We start from the raw sequence: 16,096 nt of genomic DNA, 5'->3' as shown, positions 1-16,096 counted from the left end.
CTGACATCTTTTCAATTAATACTTTAAAACAAAAAAACCTTTAATTTTGATGTTCTAGATCTGTGAGCTATCCTAATGATATGCAAATGTGGTAGCATGGCCGAGTGGTCTAAGGCACTGGATTAAGGCTCCAGTCTCTTCGGAGGCGTGGGTTCAAATCCCACTGCTGCCATATTTATTATACAAAGAGTAGGCCAGTTATTGATGTCAAACTGATTCTTTTTTTCCATTAGATAGGATATTACCCAGCTGAAATTTGTTGGTGAAAGATTCCTCTAGCTACTCAACAGTTCATCATTGTTACAAGAGACATCCCAAATGTTTTAAAAATGTTATCTGCTAACAGTCAAGATGAGCCAAAATTAAGTTGGCATGAAGTAATTAGAAGTAATATCATAACTAATATTTAATTTCTGAGTTGTCTTATCATACAATTAGAGATGGAAATGTTGGCAACGTGACTCATTGGTATAAATTGATGGATTTATATTCCGATTTCTCTAACTTTTCTATCACTCTAAATTTTAATCTCACAGCTGTCTATTTTAGGCATTTGAATAATACTTCAAAGTTGTTTGGATACATCAGTTGCGCTAAATGAAGGAAATTTGAAGTCAAATATAATCATTACTTGTTAAATGTACCTGGCTTCTTTTGCATTTTATCTCAGCTTTTCCTGACTTTGGGTAAAGTTTTGAATGACATTCCAGATATGAGAGCTAAAATATTTTAAAGTGTACAGCAGGTTGTAGGATGACAGAGCTATTCAAGCTGCTGGAATCAAATCCCACTGCTGCCATATTTATTATCCAAGGAGAAGATCCAGTGATATATATCAAAGTGGTTTCCTAAAGTAGATAAGGTATAAAAGAAGCTAAATTTGGTTGGTGGAAGCACACCTTAAGCTGTCACATGCAGTAGTTTAAAACAATTTATCATCAACTGATGATTGATCAGATATTAACCAACTGAAAAGGAGAAGATCCAGTGACTTATATCAAAGTGGTTTCCTAAAGTATATAAGGTATGAAAGAAGCTACATTTGGTTGGTGGAAGCACACCTTAAGCTGTCACATGCAGTAGTTCAAAACAAAATATCATCAATTCATGATTGATCAGATATTAACCAACTGAAAAAGGATGGTGATAGTATCCTGCATTAGTCACCGAGTTCTAAACAGTTCATCATAGTTGCAACAGTCTTCTCAAACCTTTAAAATAATGATATCTGCTAACAGTAAAGATATTCAAATTTTACTTTTGCATGAACTAATTATGTGCCCTATCAGAACTAATATTTTACTACTTCATGCATCTCAATTTGTTTTGTTATTTCAATGAAAATAAACAAAATGCAATTCAATAAAAAATATGAATTTCTCATCGATTTTATGTTTAATAATGAACTTTCATTTAACCTTTGCTGACATCTTTTCAATTACTACTTTAAAACAAAAAACCCTTTAATTGTGATGTTCTAGATCTGTGAGCTATCCTAATGATAAGCACATGTGGTAGCATGGCTGAGCGGTCTAAGGCGCTGGATTAAGGCTCCAGTCTCTTCGGAGGCGTGGGTTCAAATCCCTCTGCTGCCATATATATTATACAAAAAGTAGGCCAGTTATTGATGTCAAACTGATTCTATTTTTTCCATTAGAAAGGATATTACCCAGCTGAAATTTGTTGGTGGAAGATTCCTCTAGCTACTCAACAGTTCATCATTGTTACAAGAGACTTCCCAAATGTTTTAAAAATGTTATCTGCTAACAGTCAAAATGAGCCAAAATTAAGTTGGCATGAAGTAATTAGAAGTAATATCATAACTAATATTTAATTACTGAGTGGTCTTATCATACAATTAGAGATGGAAATGTTGGCAACGTGACTCATTGGTATAAATTGATGGATTTATATTCCGATTTCTCTAACTTTCCTATCACTTTGGATTTTAATCTCACAGCTGTCTATTTTAGGCATTTGAATAATACTTCAAAGTTGTTTGGATACATCAGTTGCGCTAAATGAAGGAAATTTGAAGTCAAATATAATCATTACTTGTTAAATGTACCTGGCTTCTTTTGCATTTTATCTCAGCTTTTCCTGACTTTGGGTAAAGTTTTGAATGACATTCCAGATATGAGAGCTAAAATATTTTAAAGTGTACAGCAGGTTGTAGGATGACAGAGCTATTCAAGCCACTGGAATCAAATCCCACTGCTGCCATATTTATTCTCCAAGGAGAAGATCCAGTGATATATACCAAAGTGGTTTCCTAAAGTAGATAAGGTATAAAAGAAGCTAAATTTGGTTGGTGGAAGCACACCTTAAGCTGTCACATGCAGTAGTTTAAAACAATTTATCATCAACTGATGATTGATCAGATATTAACCAACTGAAAAGGAGAAGATCCAGTGACTTATATCAAAGTGGTTTCCTAAAGTATATAAGGTATGAAAGAAGCTACATTTGGTTGGTGGAAGCACACCTTAAGCTGTCACATGCAGTAGTTCAAAACAAAATATCATCAATTCATGATTGATCAGATATTAACCAACTGAAAAAGGATGGTGATAGTATCCTGCATTAGTCACCGAGTTCTAAACAGTTCATCATAGTTGCAACAGTCTTCTCAAACCTTTAAAATAATGATATCTGCTAACAGTAAAGATATTCAAATTTTACTTTTGCATGAACTAATTATGTGCCCTATCAGAACTAATATTTTACTACTTCATGCATCTCAATTTCTTTTGTTATTTCAATGAAAATAAACAAAATGCAATTCAAAAAAAATATGAATTTCTCATCGATTTTATGTTTAATAATGAACTTTCTTTTAACCTTTGCTGACATCTTTTCAATTAATACTTTAAAACAAAAAAACCTTTAATTTTGATGTTCTAGATCTGTGAGCTATCCTAATGATAAGCACATGTGGTAGCATGGCCGAGGGGTGTAAGGCGCTGGATTAAGGCTCCAGTCTCTTCGGAGGCGTGGGTTCAAATCCCTCTGCTGCCATATTTATAATACAAAGAGTAGGCCAGTTATTGATGTCAAACTGATTCTTTTTTTCCATTAGAAAGGATATTACCCAGCTGAAATTTGTTGGTGGAAGATTCCTCTAGCTACTCAACAGTTCATCATTGTTACAAGAGACTTCCCAAATGTTTTAAAAATGTTATCTGCTAACAGTCAAGATGAGCCAAAATTAAGTTGGCATGAAGTAACTAGAAGTAATATCATCACTAATATTTAATTACTGAGTTGTCTTATCATACAATTAGAGATGGAAATGTTGGCAACGTGACTCATTGGTATAAATTGATGGATTTATATTCCGATTTCTCTAACTTTTCTATCACTCTGGATTTTAATCTCACAGCTGTCTATTTTAGGCATTTGAATAATACTTCAAAGTTGTTTGGATACATCAGTTGCGCTAAATGAAGGAAATTTGAAGTCAAATATAATCATTACTTGTTAAATGTACCTGGCTTCTTTTGCATTTTGTCTCAGCTTTTCCTGACTTTGGGTAAAGTTTTGAATGACATTCCAGATATGAGAGCTAAAATATTTTAAAGTGTACAGCAGGTTGTAGGATGACAGAGCTATTCAAGCCACTGGAATCAAATCCCACTGCTGCCATATTTATTCTCCAAGGAGAAGATCCAGTGATATATACCAAAGTGGTTTCCTAAAGTAGATAAGGTATAAAAGAAGCTAAATTTGGTTGGTGGAAGCACACCTTAAGCTGTCACATGCAGTAGTTTAAAACAATTTATCATCAACTGATGATTGATCAGATATTAACCAACTGAAAAGGAGAAGATCCAGTGACTTATATCAAAGTGGTTTCCTAAAGTATATAAGGTATGAAAGAAGCTACAATTGGTTGGTGGAAGCACACCTTAAGCTGTCACATGCAGTAGTTCAAAACAATTTATCATCAATTCATGATTGATCAGATATTAACCAACTGAAAAAGGATGGTGATAGTATCCTGCATTAGTCACCGAGTTCTAAACCGTTCATCATAGTTGCAACAGTCTTCTCAAACCTTTAAAATAATGATATCTGCTAACAGTAAAGATATTCAAATTTTACTTTTGCATGAAGTAATTATGTGCCCTATCAGAACTAATATTTTACTACTTCATGCATCTCAATTTCTTTTTATTATTTCAATGAAAATAAACAAAATGCAATTCAATAAAAAATATGAATTTCTCATCGATTTTATGTTTAATAATGAACTTTCTTTTAACCTTTGCTGACATCTTTTCAATTAATACTTTAAAACAAAAAACCCTTTAATTTTGATGTTCTAGATCTGTGAGCTATCCAAATGATATGCACATGTGGTAGCATGGCCAAGCGGTCTAAGGCGCTGGATTAAGGCTCCAGTCTCTTCGGAGGCGTGGGTTCAAATCCTTCTGCTGCCATATTTATTATACAAAGAGTAGGCCAGTTATTGATGTCAAACTGATTCTATTTTTCCATTAGAAAGGATATTACCCAGCTGAAATTTGTTGGTGGAAGATTCCTCTAGCTACTCAACAGTTCATCATTGTTACAAGAGACTTCCCAAATGTTTTAAAAATGTTATCTGCTAACAGTCAAGATGAGCCAAAATTAAGTTGGCATGAAGTAACTAGAAGTAATATCATCACTAATATTTAATTACTGAGTTGTCTTATCATACAATTAGAGATGGAAATGTTGGCAACGTGACTCATTGGTATAAATTGATGGATTTATATTCCGATTTCTCTAACTTTTCTATCACTCTGGATTTTAATCTCACAGCTGTCTATTTTAGGCATTTGAATAATACTTCAAAGTTGTTTGGATACATCAGTTGCGCTAAATGAAGGAAATTTGAAGTCAAATATAATCATTACTTGTTAAATGTACCTGGCTTCTTTTGCATTTTGTCTCAGCTTTTCCTGACTTTGGGTAAAGTTTTGAATGACATTCCAGATATGAGAGCTAAAATATTTTAAAGTGTACAGCAGGTTGTAGGATGACAGAGCTATTCAAGCCACTGGAATCAAATCCCACTGCTGCCATATTTATTCTCCAAGGAGAAGATCCAGTGATATATACCAAAGTGGTTTCCTAAAGTAGATAAGGTATAAAAGAAGCTAAATTTGGTTGGTGGAAGCACACCTTAAGCTGTCACATGCAGTAGTTTAAAACAATTTATCATCAACTGATGATTGATCAGATATTAACCAACTGAAAAGGAGAAGATCCAGTGACTTATATCAAAGTGGTTTCCTAAAGTATATAAGGTATGAAAGAAGCTACATTTGGTTGGTGGAAGCACACCTTAAGCTGTCACATGCAGTAGTTCAAAACAATTTATCATCAATTCATGATTGATCAGATATTAACCAACTGAAAAAGGATGGTGATAGTATCCTGCATTAGTCACCGAGTTCTAAACCGTTCATCATAGTTGCAACAGTCTTCTCAAACCTTTAAAATAATGATATCTGCTAACAGTAAAGATATTCAAATTTTACTTTTGCATGAAGTAATTATGTGCCCTATCAGAACTAATATTTTACTACTTCATGCATCTCAATTTCTTTTTATTATTTCAATGAAAATAAACAAAATGCAATTCAATAAAAAATATGAATTTCTCATCGATTTTATGTTTAATAATGAACTTTCTTTTAACCTTTGCTGACATCTTTTCAATTAAAACTTTAAAACAAAAAACCCTTTAATTTTGATGTTCTAGATCTGTGAGCTATCCAAATGATATGCACATGTGGTAGCATGGCCAAGCGGTCTAAGGCGCTGGATTAAGGCTCCAGTCTCTTCGGAGGCGTGGGTTAAAATCCCACTGCTGCCATATTTATTATACAAAGAGTAGGCCAGTTATTGATGTCAATGTGATTTTTTTTTTCCATTAGATAGGATATTACCCAGCTGAAATTTGTTGGTGAAAGATTCCTCTAGCTACTCAACAGTTCATCATTGTTACAAGAGACTTCCCAAATGTTTTAAAAATGTTATCTGCTAACAGTCAAGATGAGCCAAAATTAAGTTGGCATGAAGTAATTAGAAGTAATATCATAACTAATATTTAATTACTGAGTTGTCTTATCATACAATTAGAGATGGAAATGTTGGCAACGTGACTCATTGGTATAAATTGATGGATTTATATTCCGATTTCTCTAACTTTTCTATCACTCTGGATTTTAATCTCACAGCTGTCTATTTTAGGCATTTGAATAATACTTCAAAGTTGTTTGGATACATCAGTTGCGCTAAATGAAGGAAATTTGAAGTCAAATATAATCATTACTTGTTAAATGTACCTGGCTTCTTTTGCATTTTATCTCAGCTTTTCCTGACTTTGGGTAAAGTTTTGAATGACATTCCAGATATGAGAGCTAAAATATTTTAAAGTGTACAGCAGGTTGTAGGATGACAGAGCTATTCAAGCCGTTGGAATCAAATCCCACTGCTGCCATATTTATTCTCCAAGGAGAAGATCCAGTGATATATATCAAAGTGGTTTCCTAAAGTAGATAAGGTATAAAAGAAGCTAAATTTGGTTGGTGGAAGCACACCTTAAGCTGTCACATGCAGTAGTTTAAAACAATTTATCATCAACTGATGATTGATCAGATATTAACCAACTGAAAAGGAGAAGATCCAGTGACTTATATCAAAGTGGTTTCCTAAAGTAGATAAGGTATAAAAGAAGCTACATTTGGTTGGTGGAAGCACACCTTAAGCTGTCACATGCAGTAGTTCAAAACAATTTATCATCAATTCATGATTGATCAGATATTAACCAACTGAAAAAGGATGGTGATAGTATCCTGCATTAGTCACCGAGTTCTAAACCGTTCATCATAGTTGCAACAGTCTTCTCAAACCTTTAAAATAATGATATCTGCTAACAGTAAAGATATTCAAATTTTAATTTTGCATGAATTAATTATGTGCCCTATCAGAACTAATATTTTACTACTTCATGCATCTCAATTTCTTTTGTTATTTCAATGAAAATAAACAAAATGCAATTCAATAAAAAATATGAATTTCTCATCGATTTTATGTTTAATAATGAACTTTCATTTAACCTTTGCTGACATCTTTTCAATTACTACTTTAAAACAAAAAACCCTTTAATTGTGATGTTCTAGATCTGTGAGCTATCCAAATGATATGCACATGTGGTAGCATGGCCAAGCGGTCTAAGGCGCTGAATTAAGGCTCCAGTCTCTTCGGAGGCGTGGGTTCAAATCCCACTGCTGCCATATTTATTATACAAAGAGTAGGCCAGTTATTGATGTCAATGTGATTTTTTTTTTCCATTAGATAGGATATTACCCAGCTGAAATTTGTTGGTGAAAGATTCCTCTAGCTACTCAATAGTTCATCATTGTTACAAGAGACTTCCCAAATGTTTTAAAAATGTTATCTGCTAACAGTCAAGATGAGCCAAAATTAAGTTGGCATGAAGTAATTAGAAGTAATATCATAACTAATATTTAATTACTGAGTTGTCTTATCATACAATTAGAGATGGAAATGTTGGCAACATGACTCATTGGTATAAATTGATGGATTTATATTCCGATTTCTCTAACTTTTCTATCACTCTGGATTTTAATCTCACAGCTGTCTATTTTAGGCATTTGAATAATACTTCAAAGTTGTTTGGATACATCAGTTGCGCTAAATGAAGGAAATTTGAAGTCAAATATAATCATTACTTGTTAAATGTACCTGGCTTCTTTTGCATTTTATCTCAGCTTTTCCTGACTTTGGGTAAAGTTTTGAATGACATTCCAGATATGAGAGCTAAAATATTTTAAAGTGTACAGCAGGTTGTAGGATGACAGAGCTATTCAAGCCGTTGGAATCAAATCCCACTGCTGCCATATTTATTCTCCAAGGAGAAGATCCAGTGATATATATCAAAGTGGTTTCCTAAAGTAGATAAGGTATAAAAGAAGCTAAATTTGGTTGGTGGAAGCACACCTTAAGCTGTCACATGCAGTAGTTTAAAACAATTTATCATCAACTGATGATTGATCAGATATTAACCAACTGAAAAGGAGAAGATCCAGTGACTTATATCAAAGTGGTTTCCTAAAGTAGATAAGGTATAAAAGAAGCTACATTTGGTTGGTGGAAGCACACCTTAAGCTGTCACATGCAGTAGTTCAAAACAATTTATCATCAATTCATGATTGATCAGATATTAACCAACTGAAAAAGGATGGTGATAGTATCCTGCATTAGTCACCGAGTTCTAAACCGTTCATCATAGTTGCAACAGTCTTCTCAAACCTTTAAAATAATGATATCTGCTAACAGTAAAGATATTCAAATTTTAATTTTGCATGAATTAATTATGTGCCCTATCAGAACTAATATTTTACTACTTCATGCATCTCAATTTCTTTTGTTATTTCAATGAAAATAAACAAAATGCAATTAAAAAAAAATATGAATTTCTCATCGATTTTATGTTTAATAATGAACTTTCTTTTAACCTTTGCTGACATCTTTTCAATTAATACTTTAAAACAAAAAAACCTTTAATTTTGATGTTCTAGATCTGTGAGCTATCCTAATGATAAGCACATGTGGTAGCATGGCCGAGTGGTGTAAGGCGCTGGATTAAGGCTCCAGTCTCTTCGGAGGCGTGGGTTCAAATCCCTCTGCTGCCATATTTATTATACAAAGAGTAGGCCAGTTATTGATGTCAAACTGTTTCTTTTTTTCCATTAGAAAGGATATTACCCAGCTGAAATTTGTTGGTGGAAGATTCCTCTAGCTACTCAACAGTTCATCATTGTTACAAGAGACTTCCCAAATGTTTTAAAAATGTTATCTGCTAACAGTCAAGATGAGCCAAAATTAAGTTGGCATGAAGTAACTAGAAGTAATATCATCACTAATATTTAATTACTGAGTTGTCTTATCATACAATTAGAGATGGAAATGTTGGCAACGTGACTCATTGGTATAAATTGATGGATTTATATTCCGATTTCTCTAACTTTTCTATCACTCTGGATTTTAATCTCACAGCTGTCTATTTTAGGCATTTGAATAATACTTCAAAGTTGTTTGGATACATCAGTTGCGCTAAATGAAGGAAATTTGAAGTCAAATATAATCATTACTTGTTAAATGTACCTGGCTTCTTTTGCATTTTATCTCAGCTTTTCCTGACTTTGGGTAAAGTTTTGAATGACATTCCAGATATGAGAGCTAAAATATTTTAAAGTGTACAGCAGGTTGTAGGATGACAGAGCTATTCAAGCCACTGGAATCAAATCCCACTGCTGCCATATTTATTCTCCAAGGAGAAGATCCAGTGATATATACCAAAGTGGTTTCCTAAAGTAGATAAGGTATAAAAGAAGCTAAATTTGGTTGGTGGAAGCACACCTTAAGCTGTCACATGCAGTAGTTTAAAACAATTTATCATCAACTGATGATTGATCAGATATTAACCAACTGAAAAGGAGAAGATCCAGTGACTTATATCAAAGTGGTTTCCTAAAGTAGATAAGGTATGAAAGAAGCTACATTTGGTTGGTGGAAGCACACCTTAAGCTGTCACATGCAGTAGTTCAAAACAATTTATCATCATATCATGATTGATCAGATATTAACCAACTGAAAAAGGATGGTGATAGTATCCTGCATTAGTCACCGAGTTCTAAACAGTTCATCATAGTTGCAACAGTCTTCTCAAACCATTAAAATAATGATATCTGCTAACAGTAAAGATATTCAAATTTTAATTTTGCATGAAGTAATTATGTGCCCTATCAGAACTAATATTTTACTACTTCATGCATCTCAATTTCTTTTGTTATTTCAATGAAAATAAACAAAATGCAATTCAATAAAAAATTTGAATTTCTCATCGATTTTATGTTTAATAATGAACTTTCTTTAAACCTTTGCTGACATCTTTTCAATTAATACTTTAAAACAAAAAACCCTTTAATTTTGATGTTCTAGATCTGTGAGCTATCCTAATGATATGCACATGTGGTAGCATGGCCAAGCGGTCTAAGGCGCTGGATTAAGGCTCCAGTCTCTTCGGAGGCGTGGGTTCAAATCCCACTGCTGCCATATTTATTATACAAAGAGTAGGCCAGTTATTGATGTCAATGTGATTCTTTTTTTCCATTAGACAGGATATTACCCAGCTGAAATTTGTTGATGAAAGATTCCTCTAGCTACTCAACAGTTAATCATTGTTACAAGAGACTTCCCAAATGTTTTAAAAATGTTATCTGCTAACAGTCAAGATGAGCCAAAATTAAGTTGGCATGAATTAATTAGAAGTAATATCATAACTAATATTTAATTACTGAGTTGTCTTATCATACAATTAGAGATGGAAATGTTGGCAACGTGACTCATTGGTATAAATTGATGGATTTATATTCCGATTTCTCTAACTTTCCTATCACTCTGGAATTTAATCTCACAGCTGTCTATTTTAGGCATTTGAATAATACTTCAAAGTTGTTTGGATTCATCAGTTGCGCTAAATGAAGGAAATTTGAAGTCAAATATAATCATTACTTGTTAAATGTACCTGGCTTCTTTTGCATTTTATCTCAGCTTTTCCTGACTTTGGGTAAAGTTTTGAATGACATTCCAGATATGAGAGCTAAAATATTTTAAAGTGTACAGCAGGTTGTAGGATGACAGAGCTATTCAAGCCACTGGAATCAAATCCCACTGCTGCCATATTTATTCTTTAAGGAGAAGATCCAGTGATATATACCAAAGTGGTTTCCTAAAGTAGATAAGGTATAAAAGAAGCTAAATTTGGTTGGTGGAAGCACAGCTTAAGCTGTCACATGCAGTAGTTCAAAACAATTTATCATCAATTCATGATTGATCAGATATTAACCAACTGAAAAAGGATGGTGATAGTATCCTGCATTAGTCACCGAGTTCTAAACAGTTCATCATAGTTGCAACAGTCTTCTCAAACCTTTAAAATAATGATATCTGCTAACAGTAAAGATATTCAAATTTTAATTTTGCATGAAGTAATTATGTGCCCTATCAGAACTAATATTTTACTACTTCATGCATCTCAATTTCTTTTGTTATTTCAATGAAAATAAACAAAATGCAATTCAATAAAAAATATGAATTTCTCATCGATTTTATGTTTAATAATGAACTTTCTTTAAACCTTTGCTGACATCTTTTCAATTAATACTTTAAAACAAAAAACCCTTTAATTTTGATGTTCTAGATCTGTGAGCTATCCTAATGATATGCACATGTGGTAGCATGGCCGAGCGGTCTTAGGCGCTCCAGTCTCTTCGGAGGCGTGGGTTCAAATCCCACTGCTGCCATATTTATTATACAAATAGTAGGCCAGTTATTGATGGCAAAGTGATTCTTTTTTTCCATTAGATAGGATATTACCCAGCTGAAATTTGTTGGTGAAAGATTCCTCTAGCTACTCAACAGTTCATCATTGTTACAAGAGACTTCCCAAATGTTTTAAAAATGTTATCTGCTAACAGTCAAGATGAGCCAAATTTAAGTTGGCATGAAGTAATTAGAAGTAATATCATAACTAATATTTAATTACTGAGTTGTCTTATCATACAATTAGAGATGGAAATGTTGGCAACGTGACTCATTGGTATAAATTGATGGTTTTATATTCCGATTTCTCTAACTTTTCTATCACTCTAAATTTTAATCTCACAGCTGTCTATTTTAGGCATTTGAATAATACTTCAAAGTTGTTTGGATACATCAGTTGTGCTAAATGAAGGAAATTTGAAGTCAAATATAATCATTACTTGTTAAATGTACCTGGCTTCTTTTGCATTTTATCTCAGCTTTTCCTGACTTTGGGTAAAGTTTTGAATGACATTCCAGATAGGAGAGCTAAAATATTTTAAAGTGTACAGCAGGTTGTAGGATGACAGAGCTATTCAAGCTGCTGGAATCAAATCCCACTGCTGCCATATTTATTCTCCAAGGAGAAGATCCAGTGATATATATCAAAGTGGTTTCCTAAAGTAGATAAGGTATAAAAGAAGCTAAATTTGGTTGGTGGAAGCACACCTTAAGCTGTCACATGCAGTAGTTTAAAACAATTTATCATCAACTGATGATTGATCAGATATTAACCAACTGAAAAGGAGAAGATCCAGTGACTTATATCAAAGTGGTTTCCTAAAGTATATAAGGTATGAAAGAAGCTACATTTGGTTGGTGGAAGCACACCTTAAGCTGTCACATGCAGTAGTTCAAAACAATTTATCATCAATTCATGATTGATCAGATATTAACCAACTGAAAAAGGATGGTGATAGTATCCTGCATTAGTCACCGAGTTCTAAACAGTTCATCATAGTTGCAACAGTCTTCTCAAACCTTTAAAATAATGATATCTGCTAACAGTAAAGATATTCAAATTTTACTTTTGCATGAACTAATTATGTGCCCTATCAGAACTAATATTTTACTACTTCATGCATCTCAATTTCCTTTTATTATTTCAATGAAAATAAACAAAATGCAATTCAATAAAAAATATGAATTTCTCATCGATTTTATGTTTAATAATGAACTTTCTTTTAACCTTTGCTGACATCTTTTCAATTAATACTTTAAAACAAAAAACCCTTTAATTTTTGATGTTCTAGATCTGTGAGCTATCCTAATAATATACACATGTGGTAGCATGGCCGAGCGGTCTAAGGCGCTGGATTAAGGCTCCAGTCTCTTCGGAGGCGTGGGTTCAAATCCCTCTGCTGCCATATTTATTATACAAAGAGTAGGCCAGTTATTGATGTCAAACTGATTCTTTTTTTCCATTAGAAAGGATATTACCCAGCTGAAATTTGTTGGTGTAAGATTCCTCTAGCTACTCAACTGTTCATCATTGTTACAAGAGACTTGCCAAATGTTTTAAAAATGTTATCTGCTAACAGTCAAGATGAGCCAAAATTAAGTTGGCATTAAGTAATTAGAAGTAATATCATAACTAATATTTAATTACTGAGTTGTCTTATCATACAATTAGAGATGGAAATGTTGGCAACGTGACTCATTGGTATAAATTGATGGATTTATATTCTGATTTCTCTAACTTTCCTATCACTCTGGATTTTAATCTCACAGCTGTCTATTTTAGGCATTTGAATAATACTTCAAAGTTGTTTGGATTCATCAGTTGTGCTAAATGAAGGAAATTTGAAGTCAAATATAATCATTAATTGTTAAATGTACCTGGCTTCTTTTGCATTTTATCTCAGCTTTTCCTGACTTTGGGTAAAGTTTTGAATGACATTCCAGATATGAGAGCTAAAATATTTTAAAGTGTACAGCAGGTTGTAGGATGACAGAGCTATTCAAGCCACTGGAATCAAATCCCACTGCTGCCATATTTATTCTCCAAGGAGAAGATCCAGTGATATATACCAAAGTGGTTTCCTAAAGTAGATAAGGTATAAAAGAAGCTAAATTTGGTTGGTGGAAGCACACCTTAAGCTGTCGCATGCAGTAGTTTAAAACAATTTATCATCAACTGATGATTGATCAGATATTAACCAACTGAAAAGGAGAAGATCCAGTGACTTATATCAAAGTGGTTTCCTAAAGTATATAAGGTATGAAAGAAGCTACATTTGGTTGGTGGAAGCACACCTTAAGCTGTCACATGCAGTAGTTCAAAACAATTTAACATCAATTCATGATTGATCAGATATTAACCGACTGAAAAAGGATGGTGATAGTATCCTGCATTAGTCACCGAGTTCTAAACCGTTCATCATAGTTGCAACAGTCTTCTCAAACCTTTAAAATAATGATATCTGCTAACAGTAAAGATATTCAAATTTTACTTTTGCATGAAGTAATTATGTGCCCTATCAGAACTAATATTTTACTACTTCATGCATCTCAATTTCTTTTTATTATTTCAATGAAAATAAACAAAATGCAATTCAATAAAAAATATGAATTTCTCATCGATTTTATGTTTAATAATGAACTTTCTTTTAACCTTTGCTGACATCTTTTCAATTAATACTTTAAAACAAAAAACCCTTTAATTTTGATGTTCTAGATCTGTGAGCTATCCTAATAATATACACATGTGGTAGCATGGCCGAGCGGTCTAAGGCGCTGGATTAAGGCTCCAGTCACTTCGGAGGCGTGGGTTCAAATCCCTCTGCTGCCATATTTATTATACAAAGAGTAGGCCAGTTATTGATGTCAAAATGATTCTTTTTTTCCATTAGAAAGGATATTACCCAGCTGAAATTTGTTGGTGGAAGATTCCTCTAGCTACTCAACTGTTCATCATTGTTACAAGAGACTTCCCAAATGTTTTAAAAATGTTATCTGCTAACAGTCAAGATGAGCCAAAATTAAGTTGGCATGAAGTAATTAGAAGTAATATCATAACTAATATTTAATTACTGAGTTGTCTTATCATACAATTAGAGATGGAAATGTTGGCAACGTGACTCATTGGTATAAATTGATGGATTTATATTCCGATTTCTCTAACTTTCCTATCACTCTGGAATTTAATCTCACAGCTGTCTATTTTAGGCATTTGAATAATACTTCAAAGTTGTTTGGATTCATCAGTTGCGCTAAATGAAGGAAATTTGAAGTCAAATATAATCATTACTTGTTAAATGTACCTGGCTTCTTTTGCATTTTATCTCAGCTTTTCCTGACTTTGGGTAAAGTTTTGAATGACATTCCAGATATGAGAGCTAAAATATTTTAAAGTGTACAGCAGGTTGTAGGATGACAGAGCTATTCAAGCCACTGGAATCAAATCCCACTGCTGCCATATTTATTCTTTAAGGAGAAGATCCAGTGATATATACCAAAGTGGTTTCCTAAAGTAGATAAGGTATAAAAGAAGCTAAATTTGGTTGGTGGAAGCACAGCTTAAGCTGTCACATGCAGTAGTTCAAAACAATTTATCATCAATTCATGATTGATCAGATATTAACCAACTGAAAAAGGATGGTGATAGTATCCTGCATTAGTCACCGAGTTCTAAACAGTTCATCATAGTTGCAACAGTCTTCTCAAACCTTTAAAATAATGATATCTGCTAACAGTAAAGATATTCAAATTTTAATTTTGCATGAAGTAATTATGTGCCCTATCAGAACTAATATTTTACTACTTCATGCATCTCAATTTCTTTTGTTATTTCAATGAAAATAAACAAAATGCAATTCAATAAAAAATATGAATTTCTCATCGATTTTATGTTTAATAATGAACTTTCTTTAAACCTTTGCTGACATCTTTTCAATTAATACTTTAAAACAAAAAACCCTTTAATTTTGATGTTCTAGATCTGTGAGCTATCCTAATGATATGCACATGTGGTAGCATGGCCGAGCGGTCTTAGGCGCTCCAGTCTCTTCGGAGGCGTGGGTTCAAATCCCACTGCTGCCATATTTATTATACAAATAGTAGGCCAGTTATTGATGGCAAAGTGATTCTTTTTTTCCATTAGATAGGATATTACCCAGCTGAAATTTGTTGGTGAAAGATTCCTCTAGCTACTCAACAGTTCATCATTGTTACAAGAGACTTCCCAAATGTTTTAAAAATGTTATCTGCTAACAGTCAAGATGAGCCAAATTTAAGTTGGCATGAAGTAATTAGAAGTAATATCATAACTAATATTTAATTACTGAGTTGTCTTATCATACAATTAGAGATGGAAATGTTGGCAACGTGACTCATTGGTATAAATTGATGGTTTTATATTCCGATTTCTCTAACTTTTCTATCACTCTAAATTTTAATCTCACAGCTGTCTATTTTAGGCATTTGAATAATACTTCAAAGTTGTTTGGATACATCAGTTGTGCTAAATGAAGGAAATTTGAAGTCAAATATAATCATTACTTGTTAAATGTACCTGGCTTCTTTTGCATTTTATCTCAGCTTTTCCTGACTTTGGGTAAAGTTTTGAATGACATTCCAGATATGAGAGCTAAAATATTTTAAAGTGTACAGCAGGTTGTAGGATGACAGAGCTATTCAAGCTGCTGGAATCAAA

At 33.1% G+C, this 16,096-nt stretch overlaps 9 non-coding genes across 9 annotated transcripts; all 9 read left to right on the top strand.

Moving 5' to 3' along the window:
* The first annotated feature begins 90 nt into the window (after positions 1–90).
* On the top strand, positions 91–172 carry TRNAL-AAG (transfer RNA leucine (anticodon AAG)). The gene has a single exon. It is a non-coding gene; the product is annotated as a tRNA-Leu (tRNA).
* Positions 173–1,513: 1,341 nt separating this feature from the next.
* TRNAL-AAG (transfer RNA leucine (anticodon AAG)) lies at positions 1,514–1,595 on the top strand. Its single transcript has one exon. It is a non-coding gene; the product is annotated as a tRNA-Leu (tRNA).
* A 1,341-nt stretch (positions 1,596–2,936) lies between these two features.
* On the top strand, positions 2,937–3,018 carry TRNAL-AAG (transfer RNA leucine (anticodon AAG)). Its single transcript has one exon. It is a non-coding gene; the product is annotated as a tRNA-Leu (tRNA).
* A 2,766-nt stretch (positions 3,019–5,784) lies between these two features.
* Positions 5,785–5,866, top strand: TRNAL-AAG (transfer RNA leucine (anticodon AAG)). The gene has a single exon. It is a non-coding gene; the product is annotated as a tRNA-Leu (tRNA).
* Positions 5,867–7,207: 1,341 nt separating this feature from the next.
* TRNAL-AAG (transfer RNA leucine (anticodon AAG)) lies at positions 7,208–7,289 on the top strand. Its single transcript has one exon. It is a non-coding gene; the product is annotated as a tRNA-Leu (tRNA).
* A 1,340-nt stretch (positions 7,290–8,629) lies between these two features.
* TRNAL-AAG (transfer RNA leucine (anticodon AAG)) lies at positions 8,630–8,711 on the top strand. Its single transcript has one exon. It is a non-coding gene; the product is annotated as a tRNA-Leu (tRNA).
* Positions 8,712–10,052: 1,341 nt separating this feature from the next.
* On the top strand, positions 10,053–10,134 carry TRNAL-AAG (transfer RNA leucine (anticodon AAG)). Its single transcript has one exon. It is a non-coding gene; the product is annotated as a tRNA-Leu (tRNA).
* Positions 10,135–12,727: 2,593 nt separating this feature from the next.
* On the top strand, positions 12,728–12,809 carry TRNAL-AAG (transfer RNA leucine (anticodon AAG)). The gene has a single exon. It is a non-coding gene; the product is annotated as a tRNA-Leu (tRNA).
* A 1,342-nt stretch (positions 12,810–14,151) lies between these two features.
* On the top strand, positions 14,152–14,233 carry TRNAL-AAG (transfer RNA leucine (anticodon AAG)). Its single transcript has one exon. It is a non-coding gene; the product is annotated as a tRNA-Leu (tRNA).
* The last annotated feature ends 1,863 nt before the right edge of the window (positions 14,234–16,096 follow it).

Source organism: Taudactylus pleione, unplaced genomic scaffold (genome assembly GCF_031769625.1).
Source record: "Taudactylus pleione unplaced genomic scaffold, aTauple2 ptg000016l, whole genome shotgun sequence".
NCBI lineage: Eukaryota > Metazoa > Chordata > Amphibia > Anura > Myobatrachidae > Taudactylus > Taudactylus pleione.
Note: the sequence above shows the minus strand (reverse complement) of the source record. Positions and strands in the feature narration are given on the sequence as shown.